This window comes from Leucoraja erinacea, chromosome 9 (assembly GCF_028641065.1).
Source record: "Leucoraja erinacea ecotype New England chromosome 9, Leri_hhj_1, whole genome shotgun sequence".
Lineage (NCBI taxonomy): Eukaryota > Metazoa > Chordata > Chondrichthyes > Rajiformes > Rajidae > Leucoraja > Leucoraja erinaceus.
Window position 1 is genome coordinate 48,025,519 of NC_073385.1, and position 17,120 is coordinate 48,042,638.

Consider the following 17,120-nt stretch of genomic DNA (forward strand, 5'->3'; position numbering starts at 1 on the left):
ATTTAGGCTGGAGATCTGTGACCTTTGGAATTCTGCAGGGATCTGTGCTGGGGCCTTTGTTGTTTGTGCTTATATATAAATTACTTGGACATAAAGGTAGACAGGTTAAGTTAGTTAGTTTGCAGATGACACCAAGATTGCTGGGGTCGCAGACTGTGAGGAAGACTGTCAAAGTAAACGGGGATATAAAGCTGTTACAGAAATAGGTGGAGAAGTGGCAGATCCGAGTAAGTGTGAGGTGTTGCTCTTTGGGAGGTTGAATGTAAGGGGAAAATATACAATTAATGGCAAGACATCGTGGGTCAAAGGGTCTGGTCCGCTGCTGTATTGTTCTATGTTCTATTACCTGTGCCATGTGCAAGGTGGCAAAAGGGATAAATAAGATGAGAGAGGTAGAGGCGTGGCTCAGAGTAGAGTGTGGTAGAGATGGGTTCTGACATAGCAGTGGCACCAGTACTAGGGATGGGAAGAGATGCCCTGCCGGGATGGGCTGAACCAATAGGTTGGTTGCAGGGTGACCACGACCATGTATTCAATATTCCAGGTCGGATGATCTAACAATAAAATCAGGCCAGTGGGAAAGAAAGCCGGAGAGCCTTGTAAATCAGGAAAGGTGTCAGAGCAGTGATGAATGATGATATGGAAGCAGTGAATAGTAATGTAGAACTGTTTTTTAGTTGAAATTATGACTAACTGGAGAAAGAAGACTAGGGTGGGAGTTGTCGACAGGCAGCCTCTGTATATGGCAGAGCATAACTGGGAATATATCCCGGACATGCTTAATGATAACTGAAATTGTCATGAGAGATTTTAATCTACAAATTGAGTAAACAAACCTTACTGACCACGGTATTGTAAGAGAATTTGCAGAATGCATCAGGGATTGCTTCTAAGAACAGTATGTTGTGGCACCTACCTTGGAATAAGCTAATTTAGATTTGGTCATGAGTAATGAGGAAGGATTAACAAGAGATTTTGTGGTTAAAGATACCCAAGGAGGTAGTGCTCACAAGATGTGATAATTTTAGATAAAGTTCGAGGGTGAACAGCACAGACTCATAATTAAGGTTCAATTCAAATAAGGCCAATTATAATGGTATGAGCTGGAATTGTCTAAGGGGCACTGGAAAACAATTTAGGGTGGCACAGTGGCACAGCTGATAGAGCTGCTGCCTCACAGCGCCAGAGAACCGGGTTCGATCCTAACTTTGGGTGCTGTCTGTGTGGAGTTTGCATGCTCTCCCTGGGACTGCATGGGTTTCCTCCAGGTGCTGCAGTTTCCACCCATATCCCAAAGATGTGTGTAGGTTAATTGGCTTCTGTTAAAATACCACTAGGGTGCAGGGAGTGGATGAGAAAGTGGGATGACACAGAACCAGAGTGAACAGATGATCAATGGTCGGTGTGGATTTGATGGGCCAAAGGGCCTATTTCCAAGTGGTATCTCTAAACTAAAACAAAAATAAGATAAGACACAGGTCGGTGGTTGAGCAAGTAAATATTCAAACAACAAATCTGTTGTATTCAACAGATATATTTATCCATGAGAAAATACATAATCAATGGTCAACAAAGGACGTCAATGATAATGTTAAATTGCAAATATTATACAAAATAGCAAAGGCAAGTTGAAGACCAGAGGATTGGGAAGTTTTCTGGTTCCAGCAGTGAAAGACAAAGACCTATAAGAAGGGAGAAAATTGATTTTGAGAATGAATATCAAAGCAAACTGAAAGTTTCTACTGATTTAATAATAATCAGGATATGGTGGTAGTTGTGGGACCCATAATGAAAGAGGCTGGTGAATTAATGACAGGAAACAAATAAATAGCAAATATGTTCATCAATGATTTTGTTGTTGTTGTTGATGTTGCTGCTTTGCATCAGTTTTTACTTGTGAAGGATATTTCAAATATCCCCTAGAATAACAGACAGGCTAATTTCCAGTCATAAAGTGGAACTTATAAAAGTCTCAATCATAAGGGGTATATTATTAGAGAAACTCACGGGGATAAGGGCAGATAAATCATCAGGAGTCGATAGCTTGCACCCGAGGGTGTAGAGGAAGTGCTGCAGAGACAGTGAAAACATTGGTTGAAGATTTTCAGAACATGATGAAATCAGCGTGGGGGCTCATGAAGATGGGATAACAGGCAATGTGATTCCATTGTTCATAAAAAGGAGGAAGACAGCAGGCTAGGAACTATAGACCAATTAGTTTAACATTTCTTGGTAAATTCCTGGTCTAACTATAGACCAGCTTTTTGGATATATGTCACTGTTCCCCCACTGACCTGTGTCTTAGCTTATTTTCCCGGTACACCTCGGACATCTTTACCTTCATCTCTTGTGACAGAGTCAATAATTGAAGAGACAATAACTAATTCTTTTGGAAATTATAATATAATAAAACATAGTCAACGTGGTTTTATGAAAGGGAAATTGTGTTTGACAAATTTGCTCGACTTCTTTGACGATATGACAGGAAGACGTTAAACTATTAATGTAGTGATATTTACATTTCCAAAAGGCGCCTACTGGAGCATTACGTAAGTTTCTGGTGCGTAAATCAAGAGCCCAAGGTATTAGAAGAGGCGTGTTAGCATGGATGGAAAATCATTAAATATCATGACTGATCGTTTATTTTTAGAGCCGCTTCTCTGAACAAACCCCGTATTCCGTGATAGTTTTAGGTTTAGTTTAGTTTAGTTTCGTTTAGTTTAGTTTAGTTTAGTTTAGTTTAGCGATACAGCGTGGAAACGGGCCCTTTGGCCCACTGAGTCCGCGATGACCAGCGATCCCCGCACCCTCACACAATCTTACAAACTTGGAATAATTTACAATTTTTACTGAAGCCAATTAACCTGCAAACCTGTACATCTTTGGAGTGTGGGAGGAAACCAGAGCAGCCGGAGAAAACCCACAAGGTCACAGGGAGAAGTACAAATCTGTACAGACAGTGCTCGTAGTCAGGATCGAACCCGGGTGTCTGGCGCTATAATGCTGCAACTCTACCGCTGCACCACTGTGCTGCACTGATAGCCTTAAATTCCTTGATTCCTTGTATATGAACATTTAACATTTGTATTTAATGTCAGACAAATGAAAGGATTGAGACAGAGAATTCCCACTACCGGCACTTCTCCCCAATATTCCTTCTGGTTTCAGCAAGTTCCGCCACATGTGAACGATTGCGGCCTCACCTAATTTTTAAACATTACGGAGGTTGGTGGGAAGGTGGATGGGATTTGGCTGCAAACAGTAAACAAGCATGAAAGTATATAAGTTAACCCCAGGAATGAGTAGGTTAACATGATGAGCTTTTGTTGGCACTGGGCCTGAATTCGCTGGAGTTTAGAAGAATGAGGGGGGACCTCATTGAAACATACAGAATTGTGAAAGGCTGGGATAGAGTGGATGTGAAGAAGATGTTTCTAGCGCGAGAGCCTAGGTCTCAGAATTAAAGGACGTTCTTTTAGGAAGGAGATGAGGAGGAATTTCAATAGTCAGAAGGTTGGTGAATCTGTGGAGTTCTTTGCCAAAGAATGCTGTGGCGGCCAAGTCAGTGGATATTTTTAAGGCAGAGATAGATAGATTCTTGATTGGTATAGGTGTCAAAGGTTATTGGGAGGAGGTTAGAGAATGGGGTTGGGAGGGAGATATAGATCAGCCATGATTGAATGGTGGAGTAGACTTGATGGGCCGAATGGCTGAATTCTACTCCTATCACATGACCTTATTGGTTGCTTTTTTCCTTGACATAAAAAAATCACTGGACCTGAATCCACAAGCGTGGGCCTAAATAGATGAGAGTTCATCTTTAGTAGCTAATACTATAAGCGGATGGTATTCTGTCATACTACTAACCTACTGGCAAACAAAAATTAATTTCAGTGTACCCTGTGGTCTTGCACATGGAAATTTCCTACTCTTTTATCTGAACTGGACTCATCTGACCACACACAATATATTTTGGCTCGTTGCCATATCAGTTTGAACTCAAAGTCATTGCATGGAACGGCAATGTCGAAACTTTGTGCAAGGGCAATATTTACAAAATGTCGCACTTTATCCTTGTGAGCCTACAGTGTAAATGGCACTTGAAATATCAAGGCCCTTCCAGCTTGTTTCATGCAAGAATCAGGCAGAATTCCATGCTCAGTTACAGATTGTATGCAAATAATAAGATGAATGCAAACTAATATCTAGCTAAATATCATGAGCAAGATTAATTGTGAATATGTCATTAATTTATAGAATTCTAAGCAGATCTGGACCTACACTTCATTTCAAAAAAATGAACTATAAATGAACTGAAAATTTTGATTCATATATTGAACACTCCTTTACTCATAGAATCATTGAAGGATATTGTGCCAAGGAGATAGTTTAGACTTGTTTTGAGGACTGCTTTGCATGTTAACATAGAAACATAGAAATTAGGTGCAGGAGTAGGCCATTCGGCCCTTCGAGCCTGCACCGCCATTCAATATGATCATGGCTGATCATATGTTCTCAAAATAATGTTTGCATTTCAAATATTTAACCAAATATTTTTTAAATGTTCTTATTATTCAGCCCGTGGCACCTAGAAATAGACTGAGTGACAACCAAGAATAGTTTGGTGACTACTGGAGAGACAGTTTACAGCACGGAAAGCCGGCACCTGGGAAAGGCTGGGCTAGCACCACAGTCTGTGTCTTTCGTGAGAAAGACACCCAACAAAGCTACGGAAAGGCCTAATGAACCACCATGGCCTAAAAATCCATCAGGCGAGAATGAAATGCTCGGAGAAGGAGAAAAAGGTGCAGCGCACACAGGCCTTGAACCTGGTGAGACGTAGGAGGAGCCCGGCCAGGACTCACCCCACAGAGCCCAGTCCCTCCACGCACAAGAGTCTCCCAACCGCTGCAGAGTAGTTATTAAGATGGCTGATCCGTGGGCTGCTGGGACGCAAGTCGGGGCCTGATCAACCCTGGCTGGGTCGCCTGGGCTAGGGTGTCTGATGTTGTGAGACCCGAAATACCCGATGACCCCAGGTCACATCACTGAGAATGCGTCTCAGCGCATCTAGAAGATGTATATTTTTCACATTGGCTTTGCCCCTGAATCAGGCTGCTCAAATCCTTATCTGTATCTTTGGTGCCAGTGATCTTAATGAATCCAAAGCAGTCCTGGCCCTCCTGCCTTGTTCCACTTACCACAAACGTCAGCCTTTCAGAACCTTTTACCATCATCCTAATTCATACTAATTGCTATTCATTCATAACCTTTCCGTTTGACCTCCAATTCTTCCCTGTTTAAACAAAGTCTCAGTTTTACTTTATTCTTCTTCTTTGCTTTCAAATTATTCCCTGGTCTTACTGTTCCTTATTTTTGTAAACCCCTGCAGTCCTTTAACCTGCTCCATTATCAATACTCCTCCAGTTTTGGGCTCTTTAATTCCTTTCCCACTGCTTCAATATAAGCTGTCATTTTTTTTTAGTAGCACCTGTACCAAGGAACTGCATATGCTGGCTTATCAAACGAAGACACAAAGTTCTGGAGTATCTCACTGGGGCAAGCAGCATCTCTTGATAACATGGGTAGGTAATGTTTCGGCTCGGGACATTTATCTTCAGAAGGAAGAAGAATTCATCTGAAGAATCCCGACCAGAAACATCACCTATCCATGTTCTCCAGACATGCTGCGTTACTCACCGAGTCACTCCAGTATTTTGTGACAGGCATGTCTTTTAACTATTTTTATCTCTGGAATTCTCACTGTCTTTTACCTTCTAATGTGTTCCTTGAAGCCTATTTTTTTGATCAAAGCCTTTGATCATTTTCCCAAATATCTCCTTATGTGCAATAACAAATATTGTTTTGTTTTTTTATTGTGCCCTCAGGAAATGTTTTAGGATGTGTATTCTGCATTAAATCTGCTGTATAACTGAGAACGGTTGTTATTGGTTGACTCTGCTAGTAGTTATTGAGCTTTCCCCATCAAAAAAGTTTTTTGTTGATACTTCAAAAGTGCACTGACTTTAATCCATGATAAATAATTGTTTTACTCAGAACATCAAAGTACACCACATTCATGACAGGACTTTGAAACATGTGGACTTGGATCTGTTAACGATTATCTGCCTGTTTACTGACATCACTAAGTATTTCCATTGCTTTTCAAGCAAACTGGTTGATTTTTAATTTCTCCAACTACTGAAGTATTATTCAAAGCATAAACAGACCATTCAAAGTTAGGGTTCAAAATAAGGATATTCTGGATTCGTTCATCAGATTAGTTTATTGCCGGTGTCCCAGGGTGTAGAGAAAATTATTGTTTGCATAAAGCTCATTTGTTCATTTAGTTCATTATTATTAATATTGTCACATGTACCGAAGTACAGTGAAAAGCTTTTTTTGTTGCCTGTTTTTCTGTTCGTCTACAGATACAGGATAAAGGGAATAACGTTGAGTGCAAGCAGTTGTAATAAAGATTTTAAAGAGTGGAGTCATTTGTTCAGAAGTGATAAGAGCAGAATGATGCGTATTCGGCCCATCAACTGTATTCCACTATTCAATCATGGCTGATCTATCTTTCCCTCTTAACCCCATTCTCCTGCTTCTCCCCATAACCCCTGACACCCGTACTAATCAAGAATCTATCTATCTCTGCGTTAAAAATATCCATTGACTAGGCCTCCACAGCTTACTGTGGCAATGAATTCCATAGATTCACCACCCCCTGACTAAAGAAAGTCCTCCTCATCGTCCTAAAGGAACATCCTTTCATTCTGAGGCTATGGCCACCAGTCTTGGACTCCCAGATGTGGAAGCATCCTCTCCTCATCCACTCCATTCAGGCATTTCACTATTTTCCTCAAAAGTGAATTTGCTAACTATATTCTTGTATGAGTACGCGACATTTCTCTGAACTAATTTTTTGAGTTCATTTTCAGCATTCAATATCTGGACCTTTCCTGGTGATGTTTAATATGTCAGTGATGTTTGAGATTTCTCTATCTGCTTATTTACGTTTAGTCAGATCTCATTTACAGCTGCCTTAATTTCTGCAAGAAATGGTAAAATTGAGTATTGGGTCACAATGAGCTGATCTGAAATTCCCAGCATACTCACATATTTAGGCCTATCTTGTCGTAGAGTCATAGGGTGATATAGTGTGGAAACAGGCCCTTCTGCTCAACTTGCCCACACTGGCCAACATGCCCAGCTACACCACTCCCACCAGCCTGCGCTTGGACCATATCCCTCCAAACTTGTCCGATCCATATTGTCGACCCCTAGCTTCCAGGAACTGTGGACATGGTGTTACCAACAACATGATTTCAGGAGGTGCTGTGACAACTTTACTGCAAAACACCACTGTAAGTTCAGCAGCCTGTAGAGGCCTGCCCCTGAGTTCAGCACAGTGGCCCAGTGATAAGGTTGCATCCTTACAGCACCAGAGACCCGGATTCTATCCTGACCCTGGATGCTGTATGTACGGAGTTTGTCTGTTATCCCATTGATCATGTGGGTTTTCGCCGGGTGCTCCTGTTTCCTCCCACACTCCAAAGACGTGCAGGGTTGCAGGCTAATTGGCTTTGGTAAAATTGTAAATTGTCCCTACTATGTAAGATAGTGCCAGTGTATGGGTTGAACGCTGGTCAGCATGGTCTGAAGGGCCTGTGTCCACGCTGTATCTCTAAAGTCTAAAGTCTCCTTCTTCTTCTTGTCGTGTTGCTACACTTTTGCAAGCCACTGCATAATGCAGGTTCTGGCATATAGGTTCTGGTTTGCAGGGCTCTGGGAGGAGGGGGCAGGTAAGTAAGTGCTCCGTAGTTTGGGTTGCCTCCCCACAGTCACATTCGGTTGGTCCATCATTGTTGTACCCCCACCTGCATGAGGACTTTGCACCGTCCGGCCCGTGTTCTGAGGCAGTTGGGGCAGAGCCAGACTGGCCATGTCTCTTTCGCTCCCAATGGAAGAGACTCCTCAGGGTATAGTGTCAATGTGTGGGGTTTTGATTGTAGGTGTGTCACTCAAGCATCTATCCTACAGGTGCGGGGGTTATCATTCAGGGGTTGAACTGCATGTTGGAAGCTATTTCTGGATTTTAACCTCTTTGGAGCCTGGACATGTTGGAAGAGTGGGTGACGAGGGTCATCCTCCTGCTTGGTGTGGTCCACTTTTGAGGATACTGCTCTTCTGATTGGAGGGGATGCAATACCACACAGCAGGTACAGGTCGTCAACTGGTGTGGGTTTGAGGCAACCAGAGATGGTTCTGCATGCTGCGTTTAGCACCAGATCCAACTTCTTGGCGTGTGAAGAACGTTCCCAGACTGGGCAGGCATATTCGGCTGCTGAATAGCGTAGTGCATGAGCAGTACTCCGGATGGTTCCTGGAACTGATCCCCATTTAGAGCTGGCCAGCTTTCTCAGGATGTTATTTCTGGCTCCTATCTTTGCTTTTGTCTTGATATCATGGTCTTTGTAGCTTGGGGTGCGGTCCAGAGTAAAGGGCCTGTCTCACTTGGCGATTTTTTTCAGCGACTGCCGGCATCATATCAGTGTCACTAAAAATTTTGAACATTTCAAAATCCAGCGGCGACAAAAAAAAAATGTTGTGACACTTGAAAAAACACCGCGCGTCAAATGTCATCACGCCGCGTCACGCCGCAAACTTTTCGGTGACCTAATACATCAGTCAATGCCGGCAGTCACCGAAAAAATTGCCAAGTGGGACAGGCCCTTAACTCCAAGGTATATGGGTTTGGCTGAGTAGGCTAGATTCTTCCCATAACAGTGAACAGTAAATTTGCAGTTCGCATCACGATTCTTGAGGTGGAAGGCGCTAATTTGTGTTTTGTCTGGGTTTACCCATAAAAGATTAAGTAAATTGCCCGTAAAGTCTACTTATTCCAGCTATTAAAGGCATAAGGATCATTTTAATATCTCATTTAGAAACATTTTTTAAATAATCTTGATATTCTGAGATATTTACACAATTTTACAATTGAAGAAATTTCTGAAATTATATTTTATAAATATAAACATAAGTAATTATAAGAAACTAATGCAAAATAATGTACAAAACTAACTAACGATTATTTTGCTCCTTAGGCCAAAACCCCTTAATCTGCTGCAAAATAGATTGATGGCAACTGTAATCTGGTGCTAGATTCAAGAGGCAATTCCCCTGTTTATCCATTCTGTGTATCGTTTAATAACTGTGCAGAGATGACCATGCTTTCTGCTTTCTAAACAGCTAAACACTGTCAGAGCTCAATGCAATTGTTGTCATCAGCCTGTCAGAAACAGAAAAGAGGGTGATTAAATTGATAAATCTGGAACAAGACACCAAATAGTGATAGAAACCAGCTGACTTCTACCTTGCTGTGGATCTCCCAGTTTGACATTATTTCCACCACCTTTTAAAGTGTTTGGACGAAACAGGCCCTTTGGCACCTCATGTAAACCATCAAAACTCTACTTTTACAATAATCCGAGAGGACACAAAGTGTTGGAGTAATTCAGAGGATCTGACAGCATTTCTGGAGAGCATGGATAGGTGACGGGTCTGAGGAGGTGTCTCGACCCAAAATGTCACCTATCCATGTTCCCCAGAGATGCTGAGTTACTCCAGTATTTTATGTCCTCTTGTGTAAACTAGCATCTGCAGTTCCTTGTTATTACCATAGTTTCGTTTGGTTTAGAGATACAGTGTGGAAACAGGCCCTTTGGCCCACCGAGTCCACACCAACCAATGATCCCCACACATTAACACTACCCTATACACACTGGGGTCAATTTGCATTTATATCAAGCCAATTAACCTACAATCCTGTATGTCTTTGGAGTGTGGGAGGAAAGTGAAGATCTTGGAGAAAACCCACGCTTATCCTATATAATAATCCTACCCTTATCCCATTTTATTCTCCTCACATTCCTATCAACTTCCCCAAGATTCATGGAGGCATGGAAGCAGGCCCTCCGGCCCACCTAGTCCATCAAACTCCCATATACTATTCCATGTTAGATGTTCACTTGCACCTCCTCCAACCTCAACTATTGCATCCGCTGTTCCAGCTGCCGACTTCTCTACATCGGCGAGACCAAGCGCAGGCTCGGCGATCGTTTTGCTGAACACCTCCGCTCAGTCCATCGTAACCAGCCTGATCTCCCGGTTGCTCAGCACTTCAACTCCCCCTCCCATTCCCAATCTAACCTTTCTGCCCTGGGCCTCCTCCATTACCAGAGTGAGGCCCAGTGCAAATTGGAGGAGCAGCACCTCATATTTTGCTTGGGTAGTTTACACCCCAGTGGTATGAATATTGACTTCTCTAATTTCAGATAGCCCTGCTTTCTCCCTTCTCCCTCCCTGTTCCCCTACTGTTTCCACCCCTTCCTTGTTCCTTCTCGCCCCCACCGACTTCTGAAGAAGTCTCGACTCGAAACTACCCATTCCTGTCTCCACCCACCCCTTTCTCAACATTTTGTGTTTGCTATTCTATCTCACTTTGACATCTTACCCTAAGGGCCGAAGCCAATTCACCTGTACGCCTTTGAATGTGGGAGAAGCCGGTCCAGAGGAGGAAAACTCGCACTACGAATGTACAAAGTCTGCATAGACAGCACCCATAGTCAGGATCAAACCCGGGTCTCTGGCACTGTGAGGCAGCAGCTTTGCCGCTGTGCCACTCTGCCGCCTAAATTTGGGATTATGCAGAAAATACAACCTCTTCACACTTCTCTGAAGAACAAGATACAAGATACAAGATACAAGATACATTTAACATTTGGACCCCTTGAGGTGTGCCGTCTGCAGCCATACATTACAAAAACACATAGACCCAAGACACTAATTTCTATCGCTGTAGGCCTAATAAACTCATCTTTGACATCGATGTCAGAGTCAAAGTCAAAGCCCTAAGGGCATGGCGATTGTTTGCAGAAGCCAATTAGCCCAACCGTGCGTCGCAAACGCCTTTGCCGCGAATGTGGGAGGAACCCCGAACAGCGGGGGGGAAGTCGCCGTTGCGGAGGAAAACTAGGGAGCATTACAGGGGCCGCCGTCCACAGACCTGCCGTTGGAGCCTCGAAGTCTGCAGCAGCAGCAGCAGCAGCCATAGCTCCTCCAGGATCAAACCCGGGTCTCTGCCCCGCGCGGCGACGGTGAGCGTAGCAGCTTTTGGAGGCCACTGTGCCCCCACTGCCGACCTAAAGGTTCCAGTGCAGGGAGAGATGCAAAAAATACCCCCAACACACTTCACCCATCTCAAAAACTACATTTAAAACACAGGAAAATAATAAAACGCGGACAGACTGCAGAGGCCGCTGCTGACCAGAGTCGCGCCGCCCACCGGACGGATAAAAGAAGGGTCCCAACCTGAAACGTCACCTATGTTCTCCAGAGATGCTGTCTGATCCACTGAGTTAATCTGGCACTTTGTGTCTTCTCTTCACATCAGCCCCGCTTTAAATCTGTACCAATCATCCTCAAACCACCATCTAATGGGAACCACATCTTTCTAGGTTATTCCAACCATCATGATCCATCAAGCTTCTTTCAAATCTATCAACCTACTCTCCAAAGCGAACAGCCTATTGTTTATAAATGTTCATTGTAATCTTTCTATTTTTACATGCAATACATCTCACTAGCATTATCCTCACTGTTTACTATCGTTGTCTGAAAATTTTGACATTTTACCTTGCACGTTGATATTCAAAATATAAATATATATAATCATTGAAATAAGTTGCCCATTTAAATTTGGTGCCGTGATGGGATTTGAACTTAAACTGCATGTCAATGGATTCTAGTTCCATAACTTAACTCAGGTTTCATGGCTGTTTGTTAGTTTTTATTTCAGATCTGCAGCATCTATCTTTATCACGATCATTTCTGTCTTACAGCCAAATAGAAAATAAAGCTGCACAATTGATCTTATGTCCTGTAGTACAGCTGAGTAAAATGGAATCAATCCCAACATGGCTAGGCAGAGATGATAAAAGAGCAGTGTCATCCAATGTAAATCTATCCCGTGTACTTGGCCTACAAAAGAGGTCAGAAAGAGAGAAGCAAATTCCTAGATTACAGCTCATATAACTGAATGTAGTAACATCATCCTCTCATGTAAAGTACCACACTTAAAGCCGCTGCTTGAAATAGTTGTTATACTGTCGTTTGGTTTGCTTATGGTGGTTACATCCAAAAGAAATCTTCAAAATATTTACTTCAAAAGAAATATTCTCAATCATAACCAAACAATTAATATAGAGAGCCACTTTAGCTTCAGACAATTAATTACCATTGCACCGATCAAACTATAATGATATGGCCTAATAATGCCCCTTGCCATCCCCAGAATCACTAGAACACAGGCAAACAGATGTGTCCCAACCTTATGAATAATTGTAGCCAGCAGCAATAATAATGGGGACTCAAAAAAGTCATGATAATGGGGATTCTAAAACTGCAGAATCCTAAGGATCAACTCAAAATTGATCAACAAGGGATATAGTTATTTCACGTTAAAAGAAAGCCTCAGATACTGGCGATCTAAAGTTAAAAGAGAAAATAAGACAGAAAGTGCAGGAAAAACTCAGTGCGTCAGGCTGCATATATAGAGAACATGGATAGGTGACTATTCAGATTGAGACCCTTCTTCAGAGTCTGCATCCTGCAGTAAATCCAGTTCCTCATAAGGATTGTGGGGGAGGTTGGAGGGAAGGGAAGGGAAGGGGGGAGGGGTGCAAGTTCATGGGCAAACAAGCATCATCCACAAAAATTCTGATAATAAATTTGCAGGTACTATCACAACATTTTGGACAGGTACATAGATAGGATAGGTTTAGAGGGATATGTACCAAACGCAGATAGTTGGGACTAGTGTAGATGGGACATGTTGGGCGGTGTGGGAAAGTTGGCTTGTTTCCACGCTGTATGAGTCGATGACTATGAATAACTTTGACAACCAGCAAAGCCATTCCTCGTCTGATCCAGTACTTGCAGAATTGCTACCACTAAACCTTTCAAAACAATTTGTGTAAAAATTAACATTATAAGACCGTGGATAAAAGCCGGCAATTTAGACTTTCTGAGCATGGAAGGGCGAGAGGTTCGCTAGGCCTATTATGTACTTGTACTCTTGGAGCTGAAATCCTGTCCTGGATAAAATCCAAGATTTAACTGTATATTCCCATAAGCTCCATCATCTGAGACACTAAGATGTGAGCTGTTTAAAGATTGAGAATCACTGCTTGAATTTTAAGATACTCTGTAATTTAATACGTGAAAATAATTATCACCGTCAGAAACCTCAAAAGTAAAATGCGTTGGTTTCTTCTCATTTATTCCAAACCATTTAATATGCATGAAACAACATGATGAACAAGAGTATTGTGGGCTATTCCACAGCAGTTATAGGATAGAAAGTGTGCGCACCTCAAACAGAGAATTAAATTATCAGCCAGTGGCTCTTTGCACAGTTATTGGGTCATAGAGTCATAGAGTGATACAGCATGGAGACATGCCCTTCAGCTCAACTTGCCCACACCGGCCAACATGTCCCAGCTACACTGGTGCTACCTTTCCATGTTTGGCCCATATCCCTCCAAACCTTTCCTATCCATGTACCTGTCTAATTATTTCTTAAACATTGGGTTAGTCTCTGCCTCAACTGTCTCCTCTGACAGCTTGTTCCACACACCCTTTGTGTGAAAGCTTTCATCTTGTCCAACACAACACTCAAAACTATGGTGTTTTAATCAAATTTATTTTCTGTCACATTTCTTCTCAGACATCCAGTTTTGGTTGAGGTATAATTTATATTGTTGGGATAGTCAAAGCTATTGTCACAGATATACCTCCTCCAAACTCCATTCCTTTCTCCCTGATTTAGACCCTGGCCAATGTCACAAGCAGATCACATTCCTGTCAAACTATTTATAATTTGGGCTTATGACTTTGGGGGGGCAGCACAGTGGCGCTGCGGTAGAATTGCTGCCTTACAGCGCCAGGGACCTGGGTTAGATCCTGACTGTGGGTGCTGTCTGGACAGAGGTTGTACGTTCTCCCTGTGACCACGTGGGTTTTCTCCGGGTGCTCCGGTTTCCTCCCAAACTCCAAAGATGCGCAGGTTTGTAGGTTAATTACCTTTGGTAAGATTGTACAAATATCACAACAGCAAGAAATGTTTAGTCCATGGTTTTCTGAGAAACAGTTGGGACATTTGTTCCATTGGGCAATATTTATTTTTAATAGAATGAATGCAGTAACGATCTTAATTGTGAAACCAGTTGTTGATTTATCTTTAAATTTCCTTGCACAGCGGACGGCAGTGGCGCAGTGGTAGAGTTGTTGCCCTAGAGCGTCAGAGATCTGCGTTTGATCCTGACTATGGGTGCTGTCTGCACGGAGTTTGTACGTTCTCCCTGTGACCACGTGGGTTTTCTCTGGGTGATCGAGTTTCCTCCCACATTCCAAAGACGTACAGGTTTGTAGGTTACCGGTAATTGGCTTCTGGCAAATTGTCCCTAGTGTGTAGGATAGTGCTGGTGTACGGGGTTACCACTAGCCACATCTTCCCATCTCCACCCCTTTCCGCCTTCCGCGGAGACCGTTCCCTCCGCAACTCCCTGGTTAACTCATCCCATCCCACCCAAACGACCCCCTCCCCAGGTACCTTCCCCTTCAACTGCAGGAGATGCAACACCTGTCCTATATCTCCTCCCTCGACTCTGTCCAGGGACACCGACAGTCCTTTAAGGTTAGGCAGAGGTTCATTTGCACCTCCTCCAACCTCATCTACTATATCTGTTCAAGATGTGGGTTCTGATATATCGGCAAGACCAAGCGCAGATTGGACGATCGTTTCACTGAACACCTACACTCAGTTCGTCTGGAACTACCTGGTCTCTTGCCAAACACTTTAATTCCCCTTCCCATTCCCACACTGACCTTTCTGTCCTGGGCCTCCTCCATTGTCAAAGTGAGGCTAAACACAAATTGGAGGAACAGCACCTCATATTTCGCTTGGGCAGCTTACAACCCAGTGGTATGAATATTGATTTCTCTAACTTCAAGTAACCCCAACATTCCCTCTCTCTCCATCCCACCCCCACCCAAGTGGCACCAGCTTCTTGTTCTCACCTTGCAAACAGCTAACAATGGCCTGTTTCATTTATCACGTTACTTTTTGGGTTATCTTTCATTCATTTGTTCTATATCTCTCTATATCGCCGTCTATATATTTTGCTTCCCTTTCCCCTGGCTCTAGTCTGAAGAAGGGTCTCGATCCAAAATGTCACCCATTCCTTCTCTCCTGAGATGCTGCCTGTCCCACTGAGTTACTTCAGCATTTTGTGTCTAACTCTGATATAGAATTAAACTGAAGACACAATGTGCTGGAGTAACTAAGTTAATGAGGCAGCATCCCTGAAAATTATGGATAGGTGACGTTTCAGGTCAGGACCCTTCTTCAGACTTCAGAATTAAAGTGACTGATCGGCTGGTAGTTGGTGGGGAGTTAAAGTGGGCTTTGGAACTCAGTGATAGAAAAGGTGGAGATAGCAGATTAGTGCATTAAAGAAATACTTATTGACTGAAACCTTAAGGACCCTTATTCAGAATGTGGATTTAGAATTCCAATGTGTGCTGTGGGCCAAATCCTAGGTACTTACTCTGGCCCTGTGTGTATGATTCGCTATGATAATGAGCTTAAATTCCCTTGAAATTCCTAGCTCTGTAAAATATTTAGATAGTAGACTGAATTGTGGTATTTATTTGACATGATTTATTGATTTAGAAGCGGTAGGCATTCAAGCTATCTCCTGACTTGATAACTCTCTTTGGCGCTGTGCAAATCTATCCTTTGGCCTCTTTCCCCCACCCTCCCCCTCGCCACACCAGCCTCTTCCCTTCTACTTTAAATTCCAATTCTGGGTGCATTAAGTCTCTGTGTCAATTGCCCCAGTCCAAACCAAGTGTGGTATCCCCTATTTTCCTCCTTGTAGTCTCCACATATTCATAGACCTGGGCTGCAGGCTGTAGTTGGTCTCACTATAAAAGTTGCCTGACTTTCTGAATATTCCGCTTTCCAGGCATTCAGCATCTGCAGTTTACTTGCTATTTGATCCATTAATATGATTCATTTTAGTTCTGGCTGTTTCTTGTCTCCAGTTTATTACCCCCCCCCCCCCCCCCCCCTCCCTTCTACTTTCAGTCAGAAGAATGGCTCAGACTCAAAATGCTACCTATTCGTTTTTTCTCCGGAAATGCTGCCTGATCCGCCTGGTTACTCCAGAATTTGGTGCCTGGCTTCATTAATAAGCAAGTTGTTTCTGATATTCTGAACTCTGAAATGAATCAAAAACATTTCAAAATATGTTTAGGGGCAGGATTTACTATGTTGGCTCATCTCGCTGCTATCTATTATCTTGCGCAGTCCATTAGGATCTAAGGTGGCTTGCTCACTTAGAAGTTTCAGTTCTGTGGGTATTGATGTGACTGGCGGTTTCAATGCAGGATCCAGAGGTACTACTGGGGTGAAGCAGGCAATGCCTGATGGTGCAGGTGGCTTTGTTAACACCACTGCTGGGCTGGATCTATATGGGATTTGAGTGGTAGGGCAAAAAGGAGGGTACCATCTTAGCTAATCGGTTTGAAAGATTAGGAAATTAAAAGAGGGTACACTCAATGTTAAATTAGGTAAAGACAGGAAAATAAAGTGAAATAATGACTTGATTAGAGAGAAAAAACAGTAAAAGTAAATAAGTAAAATTTAATTCTACTTATTAAAATCAAATGTAACTGTCCAAATTTAACATTTATAGTTATACGAGGGAGCTGCCAGAGGTAGTGAGGGTAGATACAATAATAATGTTTAAAATATATTTGAATCGGTATATAAATAGGACTAGTTTCTCAGAGGGATATTGGGCAAATGCATGCAAGAGGGGCTGGCTGGGTATCGGGGGTTTGTTTCCGAGCTGTGTCATTCTGTGACTACAATGAACAAGTGTTTGGACTTCTAACGTACCCTCGTGATTGTAAAACGCTTGAAGAGAGTCTGAGAACAAGATATAAATCCGTTGTTTTCTCCCCTTCAGACAGATATAGAGGTCACCTTC